A 24,373-nucleotide genomic window follows, 5' to 3' on the forward strand; every position below is an offset into this window, starting at 1 on the left:
TGATGGGAGTCTGGATGAGGCTAGCAGAGAAGTGTGTTTTTAAATTTTGTTTTCGACTAACATGATCTGGATCTTTCTACCCGTCACTGTTCTGCTGTTGCTGTCTTGCCAAATACATGATAAGCCATTCAGTGTTTAGGGGCAGGCTAGCTTCAAAGTATCTCTACCACAATTTTATGTGTAAAACTGAGGGTTGCGGGAGGGGAGGTAGGTGGGGGATGGGCTAGATGGGTGATGGGCATCAAGGAGTGCACGTGACGTGATGAGCACTGGGTGTTGTATGGAAGTGACGAATCACTAAATTCTACTCCTGAAACCAATATTATACTATATGTTAACTAACTAGAATTTAAATAAAAATTTGAAACAAAAAAATAAAATTTTATGTGTAAAAATCTCCTTTTATATAATTTTATTCCACGTCATCATTTTTATTCAGCATGTTTCTTTAAAGAGAAAAGTAAAACATTATTTTTCCTCTCTTAAACTTTTAGTCTTTTGTTTCTTTTTTGTACTTAAAAACGATTTTTGACTCAGAACTAATTTTAGACTTACAGAAAAGTTGCAAAAAATAACACAGAGAGAGATTCCAAATATCCCTTACCCAGCTTGAAACAGAAAAAGGACATTAGTGGAAAAACTGGTGAAGTTCAAATAAGGTCTTCAGTTAAGAATATTGTATTCATGTTAAATCCTGGCTTGTCATTTAGACACTTTTAGTTTATCTTCTGTTAATTAATGTAAACAAAAACTACTGAGAGGCTGTAGGGTAACTTGTGAACCTTGCCTCTTCCTTAACAGAAACAAATGTTATTTCTATGCATTAATTTTATGCCATAAGTGTATGCCTTCATTTTATCTTTATGCCAGGTGTTGATGGAAAATTACAAGAAGTGTGACTCCTTAAATTACTCAGTTGTAAGATTATTAATATAACCTCTATGATTATTTCCATTTAAAAACTGGGGGAAAGGGCACCTGGGTGGCTCAGTTGGTTGAGCGTCTGACTCTTGATTTTGGCTCAGGTCATGATCTTAGGGTCATGAGATCGAGCCTTGCTCCAGGCTCTGCATGCATGGAGTCTGCTTGTCCTTCTCCCTCTGCTCCTCCCCCTACTTGCACACTCTCTCTCAAATAAATAAAATCTTTTTTAAAAATTGGGGGAAAAGAGGCACAGAAACGTTAAGTAACTTGCCTAAGATTACACATGGTAATAGAAGCAGAGAGTCATTCAAACCCGCTGTCTGGCCCCTGGGCCCCCAATCTGTGCTCCAGGACTATCATGTTATCTTGCCTCTATATAAAAATCCACAAGATGCAATAATGCCAATTGTAGAATTCTTCTAAATCCACACTCTAATATCCCAGGGAGAAAAAGGACATCTTGGTCTTTCATTTGTATAACCATGAGTCTCACCCTCCACAATAGATTGAAAACACCAATAAACATTCTGTAAGTGAAGGAAAATTACAATATCTCTTCTGAGATGTATTGAAAAATCATAGCATAGTTATGATAAAATCTCTAGTCTGAAATGTCATGTCAGCAAATTTCTCATGAAAGTTCTTTCTATTACACTGGAAAATCATAATCAATTATACTCCTATGCTTTAACATCATTTACTGGAGACAGCACCAAAGTAATCTCTTCAACACTGACAAATAACAGTAGCTGTAGATATCACTGCATTGGTATTATAAGTGGGGTGTCAGTCAAGGTTCTCAGCTTCAAGCAACAAAACTGACTCTGATGATCTTATACAGAAATAGGATTCATTGGAAGCATAATAGCAGCTCCCAGAATTAATGAGAACCTACCAAGCCAGGCTGGTAAAATATAAGAGGCCAAGGAGCAGAAAGGACATCAACTTTTGGTAGGACCAGTCTGCACAGGCCCCCTTCTCCAGCAAATGTCTCCAGGTATCACCACCATTATGAATGGCGGTTGTCCCTGCTTTCTTCTATCATTTTTCCATGACTTAGAGTCCCAGGGGAAAGTATCTGATTGACTGAGCATTGGTCTTTTGCCAGGGTCAGTTTGGGTGATAGGAGCCTCGACCTACATGGAGAGGGTTCCCAGGTTTCAGAAAGGGGTTTAGTTTCTTGGAAACCCAGATGACAATGTCAATTGTTAACAACAATGCCAATTCTGATGCACAAGGGAAATTTTACCTTCATTTCTTAGAGATGGAAAGAATGCAAGGTCATAGTATTTCTTTTGTCTATGAGAAAAAATTCTTTTTATGGAAACACAGAATGTTAGAATTTCAAAGGTATTCTGGGGCCTTCTAACTGAACCACACACATAACACCAGAAATTCATTTATAATGAAATGAGATGAATAAATGGCATCGAAACTCATTTATAATTGTTGCAATTAGCAACAGAGCAAAATTAAGAGCAAAACCGGACAGACTTGGTTCAAGTCCTTCCAATACCCCTGACTAGCTGTGTGACCTTCAACAGGTTGCTTAACCACACTGTACCTTTTTCCTCTGTTCTATAAAATGGGAAAACTGATACTACCAACTCACATGTTTGTGGAGAAGATTGATTAATATAATTTATAACGTCGATGAGAACACTTGTTGGTGCGTAGCAAGCATCCAATGGCAGTTTTGTTATGATGTCATGATACAGTCAGGCGGTCATTATGTCCTCACTGTCACTGCCCTCCAGCTAAGTTGGCGTACATCCAGCATAAGACCCCTGCCTCACGAGACAACGCATTCCACGGTTGCACAGGTCTCGTGATCACCAAGCTTTTGTCATTTAAGGAAAGAAAAAAAGATGTCAGCTTGGCAAGGAACCTGAGCTCCAGTGGTTTGCATCCTTCCCTGTCACCTGCACTCGTGCATTCCATCTGCATTTATTCCATTCCGTCCACATATTCATTCCATTCAATAGGTAATGTTGAAATGATGATCAATAAATAATGTTGACCGACGATGCACACATAGATTCCACATTAAACTACAAAAGTGATGACTTAAAAATATACTGTTTATGGGGCGCTTGGGTGGCTCTGTTGGTTAAGCAGCCAACTCTTGGCTTCGGGGTCATGGGACAGAGCCCCAGCAGTGGGGAATCTGCTTATGGATTCTCTCTCCCTCTCCCTCTGCCCCTTCACTGCTTGCTCTCTCTCTTTCTCTCTCTAAAATAGATAAATCTTTAAAAAGAACATTATTGCTTAATAATGGCAGAACATACTCTGGAATTTTGTTTCTGAGAATAACGAAGAACAAAATTCTACAGAATTAACACAATGAATGTTATGCTAAAATATGCTAGGTTATTTCCCTAAAATAGTTATTTGTAGTAAATCATACTCTCCAAACTAAGTAATTTTGTAAGAAATTATGTTCTTGTTATTAACACTCTTACACTTAATGGCAATATCAAATCGCTTCTTCTGAATAGCATAATTTAAATTTTTTGATTAATGAGAAATATGTGTTGTGGAATTTCAAATTAGTCTTGAGAACTTTAATTTTTTTTCAATAAAAGAGAGTGATTATAAGCTCTTTGGGCAATTTCTACTGTATTTCTTAGCTGATCAAAAACTAGTTATTTAATGCAATAGTAAATAATTTTAGAATTTGTTGACTCTATTATATCCTAATTTATAAAACTTGAGATTCAAATAATATACATTCAGTAGCATTATAAAAAAAATAAAATGCAACAAGCCTTTTTGCTAAACACCATTTTGAGAATTTTGTTCACTACAAGCTACCCACTAGATGGCACTAAACAACTGCTAAAAAATTTTTAACGCTGCCCATCTACCTGGTCAAGAAAACAAACCAAGAATCCTATTCATTGATGGGACAGTTGTTTCAGACAGACCTAGTCTCAGAGTCAATGGATTACGTGGAAGATGATATTTAAAGTAAAATTGGGAGATATTTACTCAAGAAATATTATTGCTGACAGTCATTTGATAGAAACAGAGCAAGTAGCTAGATATTAAGAATTCAACACAAATGCTAAAATATAAATGATTCTTACAATTGAATTGCACTAATTTGAATTCCACCAAAGAAGATTTCACTAACGAAGGCCTCGATTTTCTGTGTTTATAAAGAAATAGAGCTTCTTAAACAACAGTAACAAAAGAATAATGGAAAGGAGTTCCAGGAGCAACAGTTTATATATAATTTGAACTGATAATTATAAGTACTCTTGACCAAGGGCTGGTTGGTAAGAGGTGAATATTGAAACATTTTCACTTATGGATATCCTGTCATTTAGACTGATCTTCGTCCAGGGTACTAAGGTAATAATTCATAAAATTAGAAATATTATATCCTAGCCATACAAAGCCAAGACTTCAGAGGAAAGCTCCAAGTTTCAGATAATGACCCGGGTATTTGCGGGTGTGGAGATATGTGTCATCCTGTAGAAATATTCCACTCTCCTTTGGAGGCTGGTCTACACTATGTCACAAAAGGCATCATCAAACACTAGCTGGCTTTGAAGGCGGTGCACTTGCCCATCTTGCCCCCATTTTGTTGTCTACAAATGGGATGAAGTTAATGGTGATAACTTTGACATCACTTCGTTTTGCCCCCTGTTATTCTTGTAGGGCCTTACTTAGCTCCCCAAAATGTGTACTCTACTAAAGGATTTATGAAGCGCCCAAAGGTCTGTTGCCTGTTCAGTAACCACAGTGCTCTCTACATTTTTATTTCTTCTCTAAGTTAGCTCCATCTCTGCTGGGCACCTAGAGGGTCCCCCAGGCACTTCTGCTACTTGGGCCGAGCACCACCTTGCGTACCGGGCACTGCGGTTCGCCATGACAGCTGAGCTGCTGAGGCCGTGGAGACACAAAGGCCACGTGGTTTCCTGGCAGGTCATTTGCACCGGGCACTGGGTTAACCGCTGGAGGACACACTGGTGAACCGGACAAACATGGCTCTTTTCTCGTACAATACACCCACAGTTCTCATTTCTTTCTCTGCCTCTCTTGCTCTCTGTTTCACCAATTGTGAACATAATTCCTAAGAGTGCAGTAACTCCCATTAAATTCTCTCACTTGTATTGCAAAGACAAATAGAATTAAGGGGTAAATGGTGTGTTTTAGATCTAGATTTAAGTTGTGACTATTTATGTAATTTTTACTGTATTTTTTCTAATTAATATATAAAAGTATTATATCTATTCATAGTAGAAATTTGGGGAAATCACTTAAAAATACAAAGAGGAACATTAACAGTCACTCATAATTCTACCTCGCAGTGATGATTGTTACTAGTATTTGATAAACAGCCTTAAATTCTATGCACATATTTACCTGTATTATTTATTCATATTTGTATATTTCCACCCCAGATCAGTCTGAATTTGTAGGGGTACAATCATGAAGTGGTTTCTTTTTCTTCCATTTGCAACGATTTCAATGACACTCGCAAATCTCTTCCTTCACTCAACACACAAAAAGATTCTATCCTGTACTGACATCCTGTCCCCCAGAGCTCACCTGCCTGCCACTTAAAATTATATAACCTCAGGAAAGTCGACTAAATCTCTGTTTCTCAGTTCCCTTAGTATAAAATCATGATAGAAATAGTAGTTACTTTATAGACTATTGTGAGTTGAATGAATTAATGTGCGTAAAGCAATTCAGATAGAGCCTGCTGAGAAACAAACAGATCTTGTTTGAGTCATTATAGGAATTTTTCTCCCCCCAAGCTTAGAGCTTGAGTTTTCCCTTCTCCCCAGCTCCAGCGTGAACCTGGAGTGGAGAGGGGGCTCTCATCTGCTCGTCATTCCTTCTTCTTCCTCATGGGTCTACCTCTTCAGCTCTTGGACCATAGAGATAGAGGAGGGGATGAAATTTGGGGGGAAAGGCCCAAAGGATCTTGCCTAGCAAGGTGAGAGGCTGCAAAATTACCTGTGGGATGTTGCAGTTTCTCTGGGTGACACCTCCTGGTGGCAGGTGCCACCCTAAAAAGCAGCTCTGTAATCATTAGCAGTCACTGCTCTTTCTCCCCTCCCCAACTCTCCCACCCTAAGGAACAAGTAATCTATTTTCTGTCTTTATAGAATCGCCTGTTCTGATATAGAGCCATACCAAACAGCTCTTGTGCATTATTCTAAAAAGGAGAGAGAGAGATAAACTTAGAAGTATTAAGGAACTATAGGCCTAGTTCCAATTAATGAGAAAAAGAGCTTATGAATGGCAATTATAGAAAGTGGCAGACAGTGCAATCTGCTTTTATGCATCATTGGGTATTTCATATTTTTATAGCACTGACAACTTTAGATCTTGTATCTTTTACTCGCTAATATAGGTATTACTCGCAGTCCTTCCTGAAGATGTAACACACTGTTGAACAGACTCAGGCAAAAATCACAAAATGCTACCAGTGTAGTTGAATTTTAGCTAGGATTACTGAGAGTCTTTGGCTTGTGAAGGACACTAATTATGGAATAAGGAAATGGGATCATTTGGTCCCACCAAAGGCTGTTCTTACCTTCTGCCATGAAAATCTGTTGGATACGGTATTTGATGTTCCTTCTGTGGGCTTCCAGAGCCTCAGCTATGAAACAGAGGAAATAATCTCACTAAAGAGAAGGAAAAACTGGGAGGCTCTTAAGAGCTCACGTTCTAAACAAAGCAGGGCTTAATCTATTCAGTTCATTTCCAACACCTTTTCCATTATTTCTCTGCTCCAATTTTAGGATTTGACTCTGTGGCATGTTTAGATAAAGTATAATGTTAGGGATTCTTTTTCCCATAAGGTTTAAAAAAAACATGTAGAAGAGTGCACAAAATAAAAATGTACAGTTCAATGAATTGTCACAAACACATTGTAACCTTCTAGACCAAGAAGTAGAATATTACCAGCCTCTCTGAAGTTCCATCTTTTTCCAAATCACTATTCCCCCTTTTCTCCCAAAGATAACTACTTATCTTAGCTCAATTCCCTAGAAAATAGAGTAAGAGGAAAAGATGAAGTGTTAATGCTTTATCTGGCAGTTCAACCTCAAGGCAATAGGAGAGGAAAGGGAAGGAAGGATGGAAGGAAGGGGAGTAAATGTAAGGTGGTGCGTCCCTAAACTTGCCATAGTTTGCCTCCATCATGACACATCCGGTTGCTCAAACACATGGAATATTTCCATGCACTTTTTTTTTTTTTAAAGATTTTATTTATTTGAGAGAGAGAGAATGAGACAAAGAGAAAGCACATGAGAGGGGGGAGGGTCAGAGGGAGAAGCAGACTCCCTGACAAGCAGGGAGCCTGATGCGGGACTCGATCCAGGGACTCCAAGATCATGACCTGAGCCGAAGGCAGTCGCTTAACCAACTGAGCCACCCAGGCGCCCTATTTCCATGCACTTTGTGTGACGAGGATGCCGGAGTTTCTCAGTGGATACCACAGAGGATAGCCAGGCATGAATCCATCATCTGTGCCCCAGCCGAGATGTCCTGCTTCTGATAAAGAGACTCCAGTGGCGAGAGGTCGGTAATGATGAAATGCTAATGGTGAAACAGATTGAGTTGGAACCAGAATTCCCAAGTGTTTGCCAAATATTTCCAGGCACATGGCAAGACTTACTTCTTGTCCTCTTTGTGGTGGGGTGAGGGAATGAATAAGTCTTATTCATTCATTACAGGGGTCCTACCCACCAGAACTCTGTGCAATGGAGATCATGTTTGAGATACCATCAGTGAGGGTCAGTGAGCAGATCTGGAGAAGCCCTACCTTCTGTGCAAGATACGTGTGATAGACATACACCATGAGCCAAAAAAAATTTTTTTTCCCTCATTTTAAACCACTAATTTTACAGGGTTGTTTGTGCTGCAGCAGAAGCTAGCCTGTCCCAGCTGCTACAACATGGAATATTGTGATGCTCCCTGAGGTCCTACCTGTGTCCCATGAGGGAGCCAACATTTGGACACTTGCCAAAGAGTGGATACGAATTAATGGTAACTCGACAAGAATAATCACAGCTTATGCCATTTCATACCCAGGGAAATAAAGAAATAAATATTTGCTGTGGCCACCACCTGTTCCTCCACATCCCCCTGCCCCCGTGTTCCCTCTGGTGCCTGGAAAACCTAGAACAAGAAGGAGGGAAGGTGACCCATCAGAACAGACTATGGTTTCCTCTCCCTTTCATTTTCCTGGAGCCATTGATCAAATCTGAGCTGAAAAAAAGATAAAAGCAGGGTTTTTAATGGAATTATTCTATTTTAGAGAGTGATCAAAAAGCCACGGATCATCTGAGGCGTCTTTAAAGCAATAGCAAAAAGAGATTCCAACAGAGTTTTGCTGTCAACAGTAATTTTCACTCCTAATATACGTGTTTGGTGAATGATTCACATTAGTCAAGGCTAGCATCATCCAGGGATATTCTGGAACTCAGGGCCTGTAAGAAGAGTGATTTCAAATTTACTCATTGTCATTGAGGAAGAAGTGTTCCCCAGGCCATATCCACTATGACTTATCTATGCCTCATTCACCTTATGATTGACACAGATAGACAAAGCACAAATGTTATGGTTGTATATCTTCAAATACTAACTGGTTAATTATGATGAATGGAAATCTTTCTGAAATACTTTTCCAAAAGCATTAATAATTATGGAATAATTTTTGCATTGTCCTTGTGGCTTAATGACAATAAAACCACCACCTTCTTTCACAGAAAGGATATAGATATATATATATATATATATATATATATATATAATCTCCTTTATATATATAAAATATTATATTATATATTATAATGTAATATAGTAACATTATAGAGATATATTAGTTACATATAAAACATTTTTGAGATATAATTCACACATCACTCCATTTAAAATGATCCATTTAAAAATGTACACGTCAGTGGTTTTTAGTCTATTCACAAAGTTGTGCAACCTTTTTCAGAATCTATTTCTGAATGTTTCCATACCCTAGTAAGAAGCCCTGTATTCGTTAGCAGTCTCTACCACTTATGCCCCCAACTTTCCCATTCTCAGCCCTAAGAACAAATTTTTTATCTAATTTCTGTCTTTTTTTAAAGATTTATTTATTTATTTGGCAGAGAGAGAAAGCACAAGCAGGGGGAGAGGCAGAGGGAGAGAGAGAGAAGCAGACTCCCTGCTGAGCAGGGAGCCCCCGATGCGGGGCTTGATCCCAGGACCCTGGGATTACAACCTGAGCAGAAGGCAGATGCTTAACAGACTGAGCCACCCAGGTGCCCCAATCTACTTTCTGTCTTTATATTATTGCCTATTCTGGACATTTAATGGAAGTGGAATCATAAAATATTCTTTTGTAAGTGACTTACACTCACATTCTCAAGGTGCCTCTGTAATGTCGCATGAATTAGTACTATGCTGCTTTTTATTGCCAAATAACATCCCATTGTATGGCTATTTCAAATTTTATGTCTTCATTCATCAGTTGATGGACATTTGAGTTGTCTCCATTTGGGGCTATTCTGAATAATGCTGCTTTGAATGATACGAACAAGTTTTTATATGGGCACATGTTTCCATTTCTCTTGGGTATATGCCTAAGAGTGGGATTTCAGGTCATGTGGTAACTCTTTGTCTTCCCTTTTTAGGAACTTCCAGACTGTTTTCCAAGCATCTGCATCATTTTACATTCTCAGCAGCAGTGTAGGAGAATTCCAATTTCAACACTGTCTTTTAATGAAGAAAAAAAAAATGGAGATGCTGCAGGTGTATTTATTAACTCCTGTAAATGAGGCAAGCTTTTTCTACTTGCAATGAGAGAAGATACTGGAATTCTCTCGGTTCATCAAGAAAACGATTGCACCATTCTAAAGTTCCTAGATTGCTATCAGGGAGCAGTTTAGATCCTAAGACACTCTGGCTCAGATGCAGGAAAAAACCAATGCTTTCACCTGTTTTCATTTGTGATTTAATTTTAACTTCTATTCAGCAGCTTTGGTTAAATAAGGACATGAGAACTATTTTTATGTGGATAACAATTAACATCTGAGTTTGCATAATGGTAAAAATATCAAGCTACTCATCAGAAGATGTGACTTCCCTTTGAAGTTAAAACTAGCAAAAAAAAAAAATTTGAGTCTTCATGCAAAAAGTATCACTACCCATAGTATCCAATTCCTAGTGGGTCCTGTGCCACTTTGAAAAGGAGCTCAATCAAGTGTCAGTAATGATTTTTACATCCTTTAAAAAGGGGAATCAAATATAGCATCCTAAGTGCCAAGACATTAGAATTCAATATAAAAGATATCTGGGTATTGTATAAATGGTTATGAAAATTACAAGTTCATTTATCAAAAAAGATTACCTGTTCATGAGTCCTAATGAGAGATCCCATTTGGTGAGCATTTGGCTAATAACTCAGCAGCTGTGGAGCATTATAACTTAATCTAATTATTTCCAAAGAGATGTGATCTATCTGCTACAAACAAAAACACACGCAGAGAAAAAAAATAGGTCTCTATGTTTCGAACTATTCCAAATGAACCACAGAATGCAGAAAAACAATATTTACCTATGAACCACCTGTATTCCCAGTGTAATACTAAGTCCACATCGTCAGTGACAAAGCATCCTGGAGGACAGAAGCAATTATACAGATAATTAAAGGAAAGCAATCACTTGTGCCCCCCTTTTTCTCCTCTTTATTCCCCCAATTATCAAAAAATTAACATGAAGTATTTTTTCTTTTAAAAAGTGAACTATATGAGTAATTGTTTTAATATCCTGCTTGATTTTTCTAGGAAGTCCTATCAAGTGAGGATTCAATTTTGAGGATTTGTTTACTACCCAAAATGGTTAATTTAAGGATTGATGAAGCGCCATCCTGCCATGTGTAGAAAATTATATCAAGAGTGTCTCCCTTCGTGGAAATCATCTGAGCTGGGAGATAAGACCCTGCTAACACCGAACGCTTGTTTATTGATTGTGTCCTGGATCAAAAATAAAAGCTATGAAAACCAGTTAGGGGACAATTGGAACAATTTGAAGATGGATTGTATAGTAGATGATATGATGGCAGTATTTTTCAATATTCTTGAATAAAGTCATGATATTGTGATTATGTCTTTGGAGAGGTGTGCTGAAATATCACCAGGGCAAAGAGTCAGGATACCTACAACTTATTTCCAAATGGTTCAGCCAAAAGAGTCTGAATATAAAGCAAATGCCATAAAATGATGATGACGGGGAATCTAGGTCAAGAAAAATAGGTGTTGCTTCTTTCCATTCTTTGCAGGTCTATAATTTTTCAAAATAAAATATAATTTGGGGAAGAGATGGAAAGAAGACACTTTGCTGCCTATGATAAAACTAAATCCTTTAAATCTTGACTTAAATGCTACTGTGTGTGTGTGTGTGTGTGTTATCTTCTAATCTGCCCCACTGTGAACTGTCCCTCTCTGAGTTACTGTAACACTTTCTGGCTATCCACTGAATTAGCAATTAGTCATGTTTTGTTCTCAATAAACATCTGTTAATTCAATTGATTGATGTAGGTTTAAAGCTCAAGCAATCAGTCTCTAACAGATTTTGTAAGAGCTGATAATAACAACAATATGACAATGACAGCTGGTATTTATCATATGCTCATTGTGCGCCTGGCATAGGGCTAAATATTTCACAGAAAGCACATCACATTATCTCACTTAGTTTTGATGCAGAATCCTGGACTGTCTGACAGTGAATGCAACAAAACCCTGATATACTTTAGTCGAGCAGTTCTCAGCACGCCATGGTATTAAAAAAGAATGAAAACCAGGATGCTTTATTTCCTGTGGTCTCACACAACTGGGAGATGTTTAATGGAGTTTGTATAGCTTTAAAACTCAAGGAAGAAGACATTGCCAGAGCAAAATTACCAAGGAACAATTTGCAACGGCCAAGGTCGTGGCTCTCTTGGTAGATGGTGATTTCACTTCCAGGGCCAGCCGCCGTGGAAGAACCCTGAGGCAGGCAACACGGGAATCCATCAGGGTGCTGGGCCAGAAGCTCTGTAGATCCTGAATTTGCCCAGGAACCCGCTGATGCTTTTTCAAAATGGCCCTGTCGACGGGTAAGATTAATTACCAGAAAGAAGCCCGGGGTCTATTTCCAAGATGGAAGGTTGTCTTTTCCATCTGCATAGAGCTGCTTAAATGATATCCCATGGCTTTTATATTAGGTGTCCTTGACTCATGACATTGAGTGAAGAATCCTTTAGGTGCCACTTTGTGCATAAAACTGTGGGAAGTCTGTGTAGACCATTACACACGTAGCCACTGGCAAGACAATTTCTCACAGCCGCACGGAGGCTAACCTAGGGTGGGACACTTTTGTTAAGAAAATCATTGGAATGAATGCTACAGATATGGGAAGTCATTGACACATTAAAAAAGGGGGGGGATAAATCCTCAGTATCTTTTATGTATGATGTTATCTTTGGGTAATTAAATGAGTAATAGTAATTAAAACAAGTGACAATTTTCTATTAGTAAATTATAATGACGTACTGTTGAATGATCTAACTCCTGGAAGAGACAATGTGTTTATTCGTATTTCTGAATGATTAACTCTAATCAGTGAAGTTTATGTAAATGACTATGCATAAAAAAAGAGTAAAAGGTATTTTCATGGAGAACTCCTTTTTTGTTTTATAAAATTAATTTAGGAACCCAGATGGCCCTTGATTTAAAAGAAAAAAAATGGAACCAAATACATTGGGCCACTTTGGCTTTTGGCCCTTTGTTTTTCTCCCGCAGTGACATCAGTCTACATAGGACAAAATAAATTGGGGAGAGCAAACAGAAGATGTGAGTATCCTTGTCTTCAGTTAGTCCAACAGCAGATTTATGAGCGGGGAGCCAGAATGCTGGCACATTCACCTGGCTGGAAACTGCTGTGGAGTTCAGCTTTGTTCAGCTAACATCATCTCATTCTATTTGCCCCACTGGCCTTTTTTAGCGCCTCAAACTTGGCCAAGTTATTTCTCATGCTACAACCTCTGCTGGCAACTCCTTCTGCCTGGAATGATTGTAACTCCAGTCTTCACATAGATGGGCCCTTCTCATCCTTTGGGTCTTGACTTCAGTATCGCCTTCTCAGGGAGGTCTTTCCTAAACCTTCACCCACCTAAAATCCTCCTCAGATGGGGTGTCTGCCTTCCGCTCAGGTCATGATCTCCTGGGATCGAGCCCCACATGGGGCTCCCTGCTCCGCGGGGAGTCCGCTTCTGCTTCTCCCTCTATGCTCTCTCTCACTCTCTCTCGAAGAAACAAAATCTTTAAAAATAAAATCCTCCTCGGGCATGCCTTTTACTTTCTATCCTCAAATGCTGTTTGTTTCCTTCATAGCACTTATCACAACGTTAAAAATACATTTTGTGTTTTGCTTATTTGTCGATCGCCTTTTTTCCCCGCTATTCTGTGTGGCCGATGGAAGGCGGGACCCGCGCCGTCTTTGTTTACTGTTGTATGTCCAGCGTACAACAGAGAATGTGGCAGCTGGTGAGCAGGCAATGGATTCTGGCTAAACACACGAATGGACGGATTCCTAGACATTCATCTCTAACTTGGCCTGAATGAGGAAGAGGACTAAATCATTTAGACTTGGTCAAATTCCTCTTTGACCAGCAAATGAGGGTTGGCTAGGCCACAGTACAAAATAGATACAAACCTATTTTGGCTTAACACAAGTCTGTTTCTCAGTCATGAAGCAGTAGGAGACGGTTCTAAGTCCATAGAGGTGGGTGCAGACGGCCTGAGCGGCTGACAGCAGCTCTGCCGTCCCAGAGCTTCCAAGCTCACAGTGGGGGTGCACAGGCCAATCAGCCAGAAGGGAAAAGAGCACCAGGGAGTGCACATGGAGGTTTTCAGGGGCTCAGCCTGTCAGTGGTATGCATCATTTCCACCTGCGAAGACAGTCACGTGTCTACCCCAGCTGCAAAGAATGCTGGGAAATATAATCTCATTGCTTCTTGAAGACTTTGAATCAAGAAAAGGAAAATGTTTTCTTTTTTCATGCATCCAACGAGCGCCTGTTAGAGGTCTGGGTTTACAAACATGAATAGACCCCGTAGAGACCAGCAGGAAAATATATATGTAAATAACTAACAGCAATGTGCTAGGAGCCATGCTATAATAAAGATATCTATGAGTGCCATGTAAGAACACAAGAGGAATAAGGGAAGACCTCAAAGAGCTGTTGAAATTTGAAACATGAACATAGTTTGCCAGGTGAAATAGGATTTAATGATGTTAAATGTTAAATGTAGCAGTGTAGCATTTTAAAATCCAATGTTATTGGAGTGAATTTATCATTATATTTCAAATAAATATATCAGTACAAAGTAAACGTTAGAACTTTGGCTATTTATCTGAATATATTTTAATAAGTGGTGTTATCTATTACAGAGAATGAGATCTGAAAGGCATGAAATACAATGTTGCAGAAAAATGGAATCCACTGGGCAAGGCCAAGACTTACTAAAATTTTAATAGTAAAAATTCAGATTATTGTATTTGATAAAAATCCGATTTTTGCTTTTATCCCAGAAGTTCATTCTGTTAAGGCTGATATTTGCCTTTGGCCTCAGCATTAGCTAAATGTGGATTTTAACACATGATCATTGGTCATTCAGGTAAAATATATTCTGTGAAATCCTAAGCAATTATTCACATAACATATCCTTTTTATTTAAATGATTTACTACTATAATGCATTCAGAAAACAGCTTAATTGTAATATAGACCTATCTCATTCTTTGTGACATTGGGTTTCATGACACTGACATCGTCTAGTTTATTTACCCTCCTAGCAATGGAAATCTAAGTTGTCTCTAGGTTTTTATTTTTTGCAAATAATGCTTAGTAAACATGGTTTTTCACTTATCTGTGTGTACTTTTGCCAGTGTATGAGTGACATACTGTCCTAGAGATGGAATTGCTTTTTCTCTGTGTGCACTTTAAACTGCATTGATAGAAAATGCCAACAACAATACAAAAAATAGATTGAGGAACCTTTCCTTCATATCCTTGAGTAGCTCATAATAGTTTTTGTTTAAAAAAAAATGTATTAATACCTGCATCAGGGCTAAAAATGATATTAAAAATTTAGAAGAACTAGCTAAAGAAAAAAATATATGTGTATATATGTATATACACACACGCACACATATATATACACATATATATGTATATATGTATATATTTATACATATATAAATGTTTTAAATTCAATCACATTTAAAATAATTTTAACTGTTGTTAATGAAGGCAAATCAGTCAACATTAATATCTTTAATATCCTTTCCCTCTGTCATTTTACTTGTTATTGTCTACGAAGACGCATGGAAAAAAAACAAAACACAACATAACATAACACCTCACTAAGGCCTGGTATCCAGGGACTCTTATGCCCTCTAACTGGCATCCACCAGATGTCTCCCCTCCTCCACTAAGGTGTGCTTTTCAGGAAGCTATTGCTTTGGGAAGCAGGTATTAGTAGAGTAAAACTTAAAATATTTCCTCATAGGATTTGTTTTCTTTTTAAGGGCACAACTCATCTCTTTAAAAATAAACATGAAATACTTCTTTTAGAACTGGTACCTAACATGAGTCAAAATGGCTTGATACTAATAGCACTTCCTCCATTTGGGGGGTGGGGTGGGAAGACAGGACTGTATCCATAATGGAAAAATACTTCCCCCCCCCCAGGAAAACATCATTATATATGGGGGAGTATGTACCTTAATAACATAAAACTGATTTATTTAAGAGAATCTACCAACTGAACTGATTTGTTCTGGTGTATTAAGGATACATATCCCCTTATCGCTGAAATGCATTTAATCCTATTTATATTTTTATGAGAGCCCTTTTTAATACTGTCAAAGTTTCTCAAAAGTGAGCTTTTCCCAGTATAGCTAAATTATACAAATATTAAATGTTCATTCATAATAAAATCCTAACAAACTGAAATCAACAATACATTAAAAAAAAATCATTCACCACGATCAAGTGGGATTTCTTTCATGGATGCAAGAGTGGTTCAGTATTTGCAAATCAATGTGATACATCACATCAATAAGAGAAAGGATGAAAATTGTATGATCATTTCAATAGATGTAGAAAAAGCATTTGATAAAGTACAACATCCATTCATGATTAAAAAAAAAAAACCCTCAACAAAGTAGGTTTAGAGGGAACATACACCAACATAATAAAGGCCATATATGAAAAACCACAGCTAACATCATCCTCATGGGAAAAAATTGAGAGCTTTTCCCCTGAGGTCAGGAACAAGACAAGAATGTCACTCTAGCCACTTTTATTCAACACAGTACTGGAAGTTCTGGCCACAGAAATCAGACAACAAAAAGAAATAAAAGGCATCCAAATGGGTAAGGAAGAAGTAAAACTGTCACTATCAAAAAACTGCTAGAACTGGGGTGCCTGGGTGGCTCAGTCATTAAGCATGTGCCTTCGGTGCAGGTCATGGTCCCAGGGTCCTGGGATTGAGCCCCGCATGGGGCTCTCTGCTCTGCGGGAAGCCTGCTTCCCCCTCTCCCACTCCCCCTGCTTGTGTTCCCTCTCTCGCTGTCTCTCTCTCTGTCAAATAAATAAATAAAATTAAAAAAAAAACTGCTAGAACTGATAAATTCAGTAAAGTCACAGGATACAAAAATCAATGTACAGAAATCTGTTGCATGTCTAAATACTAAGAATAAAGCAACAGCGGAAGAAATTAAGAAAACAATCCTATGTACAACTGCACCAAAAATAATAAGATATCTAGGAATAAATCTAACCAAAGAGGTAAAAAGATCTGTACTCTGAAAACTATAAAATGCTGATGAAGGAAATTGAAGAGGACACAGAGAAATGGTACTCCTATTTTTCAAAATATTATTTCCTTTAATCTTCATGGCAACTCTGCAAGCTGATTTGGAACTTAGACACAGGTTAAGAAACTTGCCTGCCACATACATTTAGGCACACCTGACATGAGCCCCGAACACAGAACTCAGACCTTCCCCTACATTCAGCCAACTTTTCCAGATGTACCACCTCTGTCTTTTAGTACTTCCAAGTTCCTAAACTTCTAACCCTTCAAAAATAAAGGTAACTGAACATTATCCTATAAAATCTATCAAAATAAATCCTAATGGATTAAAGATTGTAGTAAAAAAAAAAAAGACATATTAAAAAAGAAACTGCATTTGAGGAGGGGGGAAAAGATGGCAGAGGAGTAGGGGACCCTATTCCAACCGGTCCCCAGAATTGAGCTGGATATCTACCAGACCACTCTGAGCATGCACGAAATCAGCCTGAGATGTAAGAAGATAGATCTGGATCTCTACAAACAGAATATCACAAACGGTTGGTTTCAAGGTATGAAGCGGGGACCCATGATTCCGTGGGCAGATACCAGAGGATAAATGGCAGCGGGAGGGAGCCATGGGGATCCTACACTGCCGGTGAGTGACAGCCTCGCGTGCTGGGGATAGGGCACAGACTTGCAAACCAGTAGTGGCAGGGAAAGGACTTTAGGGTGGCCCCCTGGATGGAAACCCGGAGCGGCGGGGCCGCATGAGTGAACTGGGAGCAGCTGGTGGTTTTAGAAGCATGAAGGGTAGAGACGTGCTCCAACCTGGAGGCAGGACTGGGAGCGCTGCAGAGGGGCACACAACCCAGGACGCTGCAGTTTATAGCAGCACAGACAGAAAGGAGATAGTGTGGCCTGGAGAGCTCACTGAAGAACAGACAGCAATCTCTCTGCTCTGAGGCAGAGGGTTGGAAACGGTCTCTTCTGCTCTGACTCTTGGAAGAGATGCAGAAAGCAGCCAGGGAAAGCCGCCAGAGAAAAAAAGCCCCCCAAAAATGGTTCCCACTGAGCCCATCCCCCACCACAGGGGGGGCAGGGCAACTCAGCCCAAACAGGGTTGCCTGAGTAACAGCGTGGCAGGCCCCTCCCCCAGAAGACAGGCTGGGAAAACAAGAGGCCAGCAACCCTAAGGTCCCTAGAAACAGGTGCATCTTGCTTGGGTTCTGGTCAATAATTTTGACTCTATATATTCCCTCAACCACCCCTCAACAGAATGACTAGGAGGAGGAACCCCCAAAATGGAAAGACTCAGAGATTATGACTTATGCCGCAGATTTACAAATGGATGCAGATATAACCAAGATGTCGGAGATGGAATTCAGGCTAGCAATTGTGAAGACAATAGCTAGAATGGAGAAATCAATTAATGGCAACATAGAGTCTCTAAGGGCAGAAATGAAAGCTGAATTGGCAGAACTTAAAAATGCTATCAATGAGATCCAATCTAATCTAGATAATCTAACAGCTAGAGTAAGTGAGGCAGAAGAACGAATTAGTGACCTGGAAGACAATTTAATAGATAAAAAGGGAAAAGAGGAGGCCAAGGAAAAACAACTCAGAATCCATGAAAATAGAATCAGAGAAATTAGTGACACCATGAAACGTTCCAATGTCAGAATTATTGGAATCCCGGAGGGGGTGGAGAGAGAGAGAGAGGACTAGAAGATATATTTGAGCAAATCGTAGCTGAGAACTTCCCTAATCTGGGGAATGAAACAAACATTCATGTGCTGGAGGCAGAGAGGACCCCTCCTAAGATCAAGGAAAACAGGCCAACACCCTGACATGTAATAGTAAAACCTGCAAATCTTAGAACCAAGGAAACCATCTTAAGGGCAGTTAGGGGGAAGAGAGTCCTTACATACAGAGGGAGGAACATCAGAATAACGTCAGACTTATCCACAGAGACCTGGCAAGCCAGAAACGCCTGGCAAGACATATTCAGGATACTAAACGAGAAGAACATGCAGCCAAGAATACTTTATCCAGCAAGGCTGTCATTTAGAATGGATGGAGAGATGCAGAGCTTCCAAGACCGGCAGAAACTGAAAGAATATGTGACCACTAAGCCGGCCCTGTAAGAAATATTAAGGGGGGTGCTATAAAAGGAGAAGGACCCCAAGAGTGATATACAACAGAAATTTACAGGGACAATCTAAAAACAAGGTCTTCACAGGCAACATGATGACAATAAATTCATATCTTTCAATAATCACTCTCAAAGTGAACAGCCTAAATTCTCCCATAAAATGGCCCAGGGTTGCAGATTGGATAAAAAGACAGGACCCATCCATATGCTGTCTACAAGAGACTCATTTTGAACCTAAAGATACATCCAGACTGAAAGTGAAAGGATGGAGATCCATCTTCCATGCCAGCGGACCTCAAAAGAAAGCTGGGGTAGCAATTCTTATATCAGACAAATTAGGTTTTAAGCTAAAGACTGTAGTTAGAGACACAGAAGGACACTATATCATTCTTAAAGGGTCTATCCAACAAGAAGATCTAATATTGTAAATATCTATGCCCCCAACATGGGAGCAGCCATCTACATAAGCCAACTGTTAACCAAAATAAAGAGTCATATTGATAACAATAGGTTAATTGTAGTAGACCTCAATACTCCACTCTCAGCAATAGACAGATCATCTAAGCAGAAAATCAACAAAGAAACAAGAGCTTTGAATGACACACTGGACCAAAAGGACCTCATAGATATATACAGAACATTCCACCCTAAAACAACAGAATACTCATTCTTCTCGAGCACACATGGAACTTTCTCCAGAACAGACCACATACTGGGTCACAAACCAGGTCTCAACCAACACCAAAAGATTGAGATTATTCCCTGCATATTCTCAGGCCATAATGCTTTAAAACTGGAACTCAATCACAAGAAAAAAATTGGCAGAAATTCAAACACTTGGAAGCTAACGACCACTCTGCTCAAGAATGTTTGGCTCAACCAGGAAATCAAAGAAGAACTTAAACAATTCACAGAAACCAATGAGAATGAAAACACATAGGTCCAAAACCTATGGGATACTGCATACTTAGGACTATGGGTCCTAAGGGGGAAATACATAGCCATCCAAGCCTCACTCAAAAAAATAGAAAAATCCCAAATTCACCAACTAACTCTACACCTTAAAGAACCAGAGAAAAAGCAACAAACGATGCCTAAGCCATGCATTAGAAGAGAAATAATTAAGATTAGAGCAGAGATCAATGAATTAGAAACCAGAAACACAGTAGATCAGATCAATGAAACTAGAAGCTGATTCTTTGAAAGAATTAATAAGATCAGTAAACCACTGGCCAGACTCATCCAAAAGAAAAGAGAAAGGACCCAAATTAATAAAATTATGAATGAAAGGGGAGAGATCACGACTAACACCAAGGAAATAGAAACAATTATGAGAAATTATTATCAACAACTATATGCCAATAAACTGAGCAATCTGGATGAAATGGAGGCCTTCCTGGAAACCTATAAGCTGCCAAGACTGAAACAGGAAGAAATTGACAATCCAAATAGGCCAATAACCAGTAACAAGATTGAAGCAGTGATCAAAAACCTCCCAAAAAACAAGAGTCCAGGGCCTGATGGATTCCCTGGGGAATTCTACCAAACATTCAAAGAAGAAATAATACCTATTCTACTGAAGCTGTTTCAAAAAATAGAAACAGAAGGAAAACTTCCAAACTCATTCTATGAGGCCAGCGTTACCTTAATCCCCAAACCAGGCAAAGACCCCATCAAAAAAGGAGAATTTCAGACTGATATCCCTGATGAATATGGATTCCAAAATCCTCAACAAAATCCTAGCTAATAGGATCCAACAATATATTAAAAGGATCATCCACTATGACCAAGTGGGATTTATCCCCAGGATGCAAGCATGGTTCAACATTCGCAAATCAATCAATGTGATAGAACACATTAATAAGAGGAGGGAGAAGAACCATATGGTCCTCTCAATTGATACGGAAAGAGCATTTGACAAAATACATCATCCTTTCCTGATTAAAACTCTTCAGAGTATAGGGATAGAGGGAACATTTCTCAAGTTCATAAAATCCATCTATGAAAAACCCACAGCGAATATCATCCTCAATGGGGAAAAGCTGAGAGTCTTTCCCTTAAGATCAGGAACATGTCAAGGATGCCCACTCTCACCACTATTGTTCAACATAGTACTAGAAGTCCTAGCAACAGCAATCAGACAACAAAAAGAAATAAAATGTATTCAGATTGGCAAATAAGAAGTCAAACTCTCTCTTTTTGCAGATGACATGATACTTTATGTGCAAAACCCAAAAGACTCCACCGCCAAATTACTAGAACTCATACAGCAACTCAGTAATGTGGCAGCATACAAAATCAATGCACAGAAATCAGTTGCTTTCTTATACAGTAACAATGCAAGTGTAGAAAGAGAAATTAGAGAAACGATTCCATTTACATTAGCACCAAAAACCATAAGATACCTCGGAATAAACCTAACCAAAGAGGTAAAGGATCTACACTCTAGGAACTATAGAACACTCATGAAAGAAATTGAAGAAGACACAGAAAGATGGAAAAACATTCCATGCTCATGGATCAGAAGAATAAACAGTGTTAAAATGTCTATGCTATGCAGAGCAATCTATACCTTCAATGCCATCCCGATCAAAATTCCAATGACATTTTTCAAAGTGCTGGAACAGACAATCCTAAAATTTGTATGGAATCAGAAGACCCTGAATCGCCAAGGAAATGTTGAAAAAGAAAAACAAAGCTGGGGGCATCACGTTACCTGATTTCAAGCTATATTACAAATCAGTGATCACCAAGACAGCATGGTACTGGCACAAAAACAGACACATAGACCAACGGAACAGAATAGAGAGCCCAGATATGGACCCTCAACTCTATGGTCAAATAATCTTCGACAAAGCAGGAAAAAATATGCAATGGAAAAAAGACAGTCTCTTCAATAAATGGTGCTGGGAAAATTGGACAGCCACTTGCAGAAGAATGAAACTCGACCATTCTCTAACACCATACACAAAGATAAACTCAAAATGGATGAAAGACCTCAGTGTGAGACAGGAATCCATCAAAATCCTAGAGGAGAACATAGGCAATAACCTCTTTGACATCGCCCACAGCAACTTCTTTCAAGATACATCTCCAAAAGCTAGTGAAACAAAAGGAAAAATGAACTTTTGGGACTTCATCAAGATAAAACCTTCTGTACAGCAAAGGAAACAGTCAACAAAACAAAGAGGCAACCCACAGAGTGGGAGAAGATATTTGCAAATGACACTACAGATATAGGGCTGGTATCCAAGATCTATAAAGAACTTCTCAATCTCAACACCCAAAAAACAAATAATCAAGTCAAAAAGTGGGCAGAAGACATGAACAGACACTTCTCTGAAGATGATGTATGAATGGCTAACAGACACATGAAAAAATGTTCATCATCATTAGCCATCAGGGAAATTCAAACAAAACCACATTGAGATACAACCTTACACCAGTTAGAGTGGCAAAAGTTGCAGGGCAAGAAACAACAGATGTTGGAGAGGTTGTGGAGAAAGGGGAACCCTCTTACATTGTTGGTGGGAATGCAAGTTGGTACAGCCACTTTGGAAAACAGTGTGGAGGTGCCTCAAAAAATTAAATACAGACCTACCCTATGACCCAGCAACTGCACCACTGGGTATTTCCCCCAAAGACACAGATGTAGTGAAAAAAGGGCCATATGCACCCCAATGTTCATAGCAGCAATGTCAACAATAGCCAAACTGTGGAAAGAGCCGAGATGCCCTTCAACAGATGAACGGATAAAGATGGGGTCCATATATACAACGGAATATTACTCAGCCATCAGAAAGGATGAATACCCAACTTTTACATCAACATGGATGGGACTGGAGGAGATTATGCTAAGTGAAATAAGTCAAGCAGAGAAAGTCAATTATCATATGGTTTCACTTATTTATGGAACATAAGGAATAGCATGGAGGATATTAGGAGAAGGAAGGGAAAAATGAAGGGGGGGAAATCAGAGGGAGAGATGAACCATGAGAGACTATGGACTCTGAGAAACAAACTGAGGGTTTTAGAGGGGAGGGGAGTGGGCAGATGGGTTAGCCCAGTGATGGGTATTAAGGAGGGCATGTACTACATGGAGCACTGGGTGTTATACGAAAACAATGGATCGTGGATCACCACATCAAAAACTAATGATGTATTGTATGGTGACTAACATAACATAATAAAATTAAATTAAAAAAAAAACTACATTTGAATATTCATATAATCTTTAGTGTTGGAGAAAAACCTTAGAGGCATAGCGCTAACAGAAAAATAAAGATAGGACAATCTACAGATAAGAACAATTTTATACTTGGGAATTTAAATCACCACAACTAAATCAAAATACAAATTATAATGTGAGGAAATATTTGCAACATATATGACAGGCAAATAATTTCTCTTTTTAATGTGTAAAAACCACCTGTAAATCGGTAAGGTGATGACCCCATTAAAAATGGGCAAAAGACATGAATAGGCCAGTTCCATTAAAAATACATGTGATGAGAAAACACGAAATAGCACAGACTGAAAGATGTCTAATCTCACCAGTAATGAAATCAGAACACTTACACAATTGATGTTTAACTGATATACCAGTTTGGTCAAGACTGAAAACAATACTCTTCCATTTGGCAATGGTGCAAAGAAACTACACTCTCATACTTCTGGTGGGAAAGAATTTGTATAACTTTCCTGAAAAACAATTAAGTAAAATGTTTTAAGAGTTTTAAAAATGTACACTTTGGCCCAGAAATTGTAGATACAGAGATCTATCTTAAGATAAAGTATACTATCTTATACTAAAAATTATTCCTGTGTTTACAGATGTTTATTGCAGAATATATATTTTTAAATATCATAAAAATAGAAATCAACCTAAATGTCCGACTTTAGGGAACTGGTTAAACTATAATGAATTCATACAGTAAAATATTTTAAAGCCATTTAAAAATACTACATTGTAGGATAATACTGTTTTTGACCTGGGTAGATTTTAGGATACATTGCTAACTGGGTAAAAAGAATCATTCTCAATAAGGGAGGTATTTTATTATATACTTTGGAAGGAAATCATGATACCTCTGCACATACACACAAAAGTCTAAAAAACTCTACACCAAACTGTTTCTGGTGCTTGCCACTGTATAGTGATAATGTGAATAAATTTTTTACCTTTTCCTATCTTCCAAATAGTTTGCTTTGAGCAAATTTCATGTTACTAATTTAAAAAATACTATTAAAATATAGAAGCACTAAGCAAAACATACACTTGAACTGATTTATGTTAAATTCAACTAACTTCAGCCTGAGGCTGATCAGAACTACTTTGGAGCTTACAGAAGTATTTAGATGAGTTAAGATTTCCTCTTCTTTCCAGTGGGGCAGAATAGTATCTCCAGGGGAAGGACTCTGCTCTCTACTTTCTTT

This window comes from Phoca vitulina, unplaced genomic scaffold, assembly GCF_004348235.1.
Source record: "Phoca vitulina isolate PV1807 unplaced genomic scaffold, GSC_HSeal_1.0 scaffold27, whole genome shotgun sequence".
NCBI lineage: Eukaryota > Metazoa > Chordata > Mammalia > Carnivora > Phocidae > Phoca > Phoca vitulina.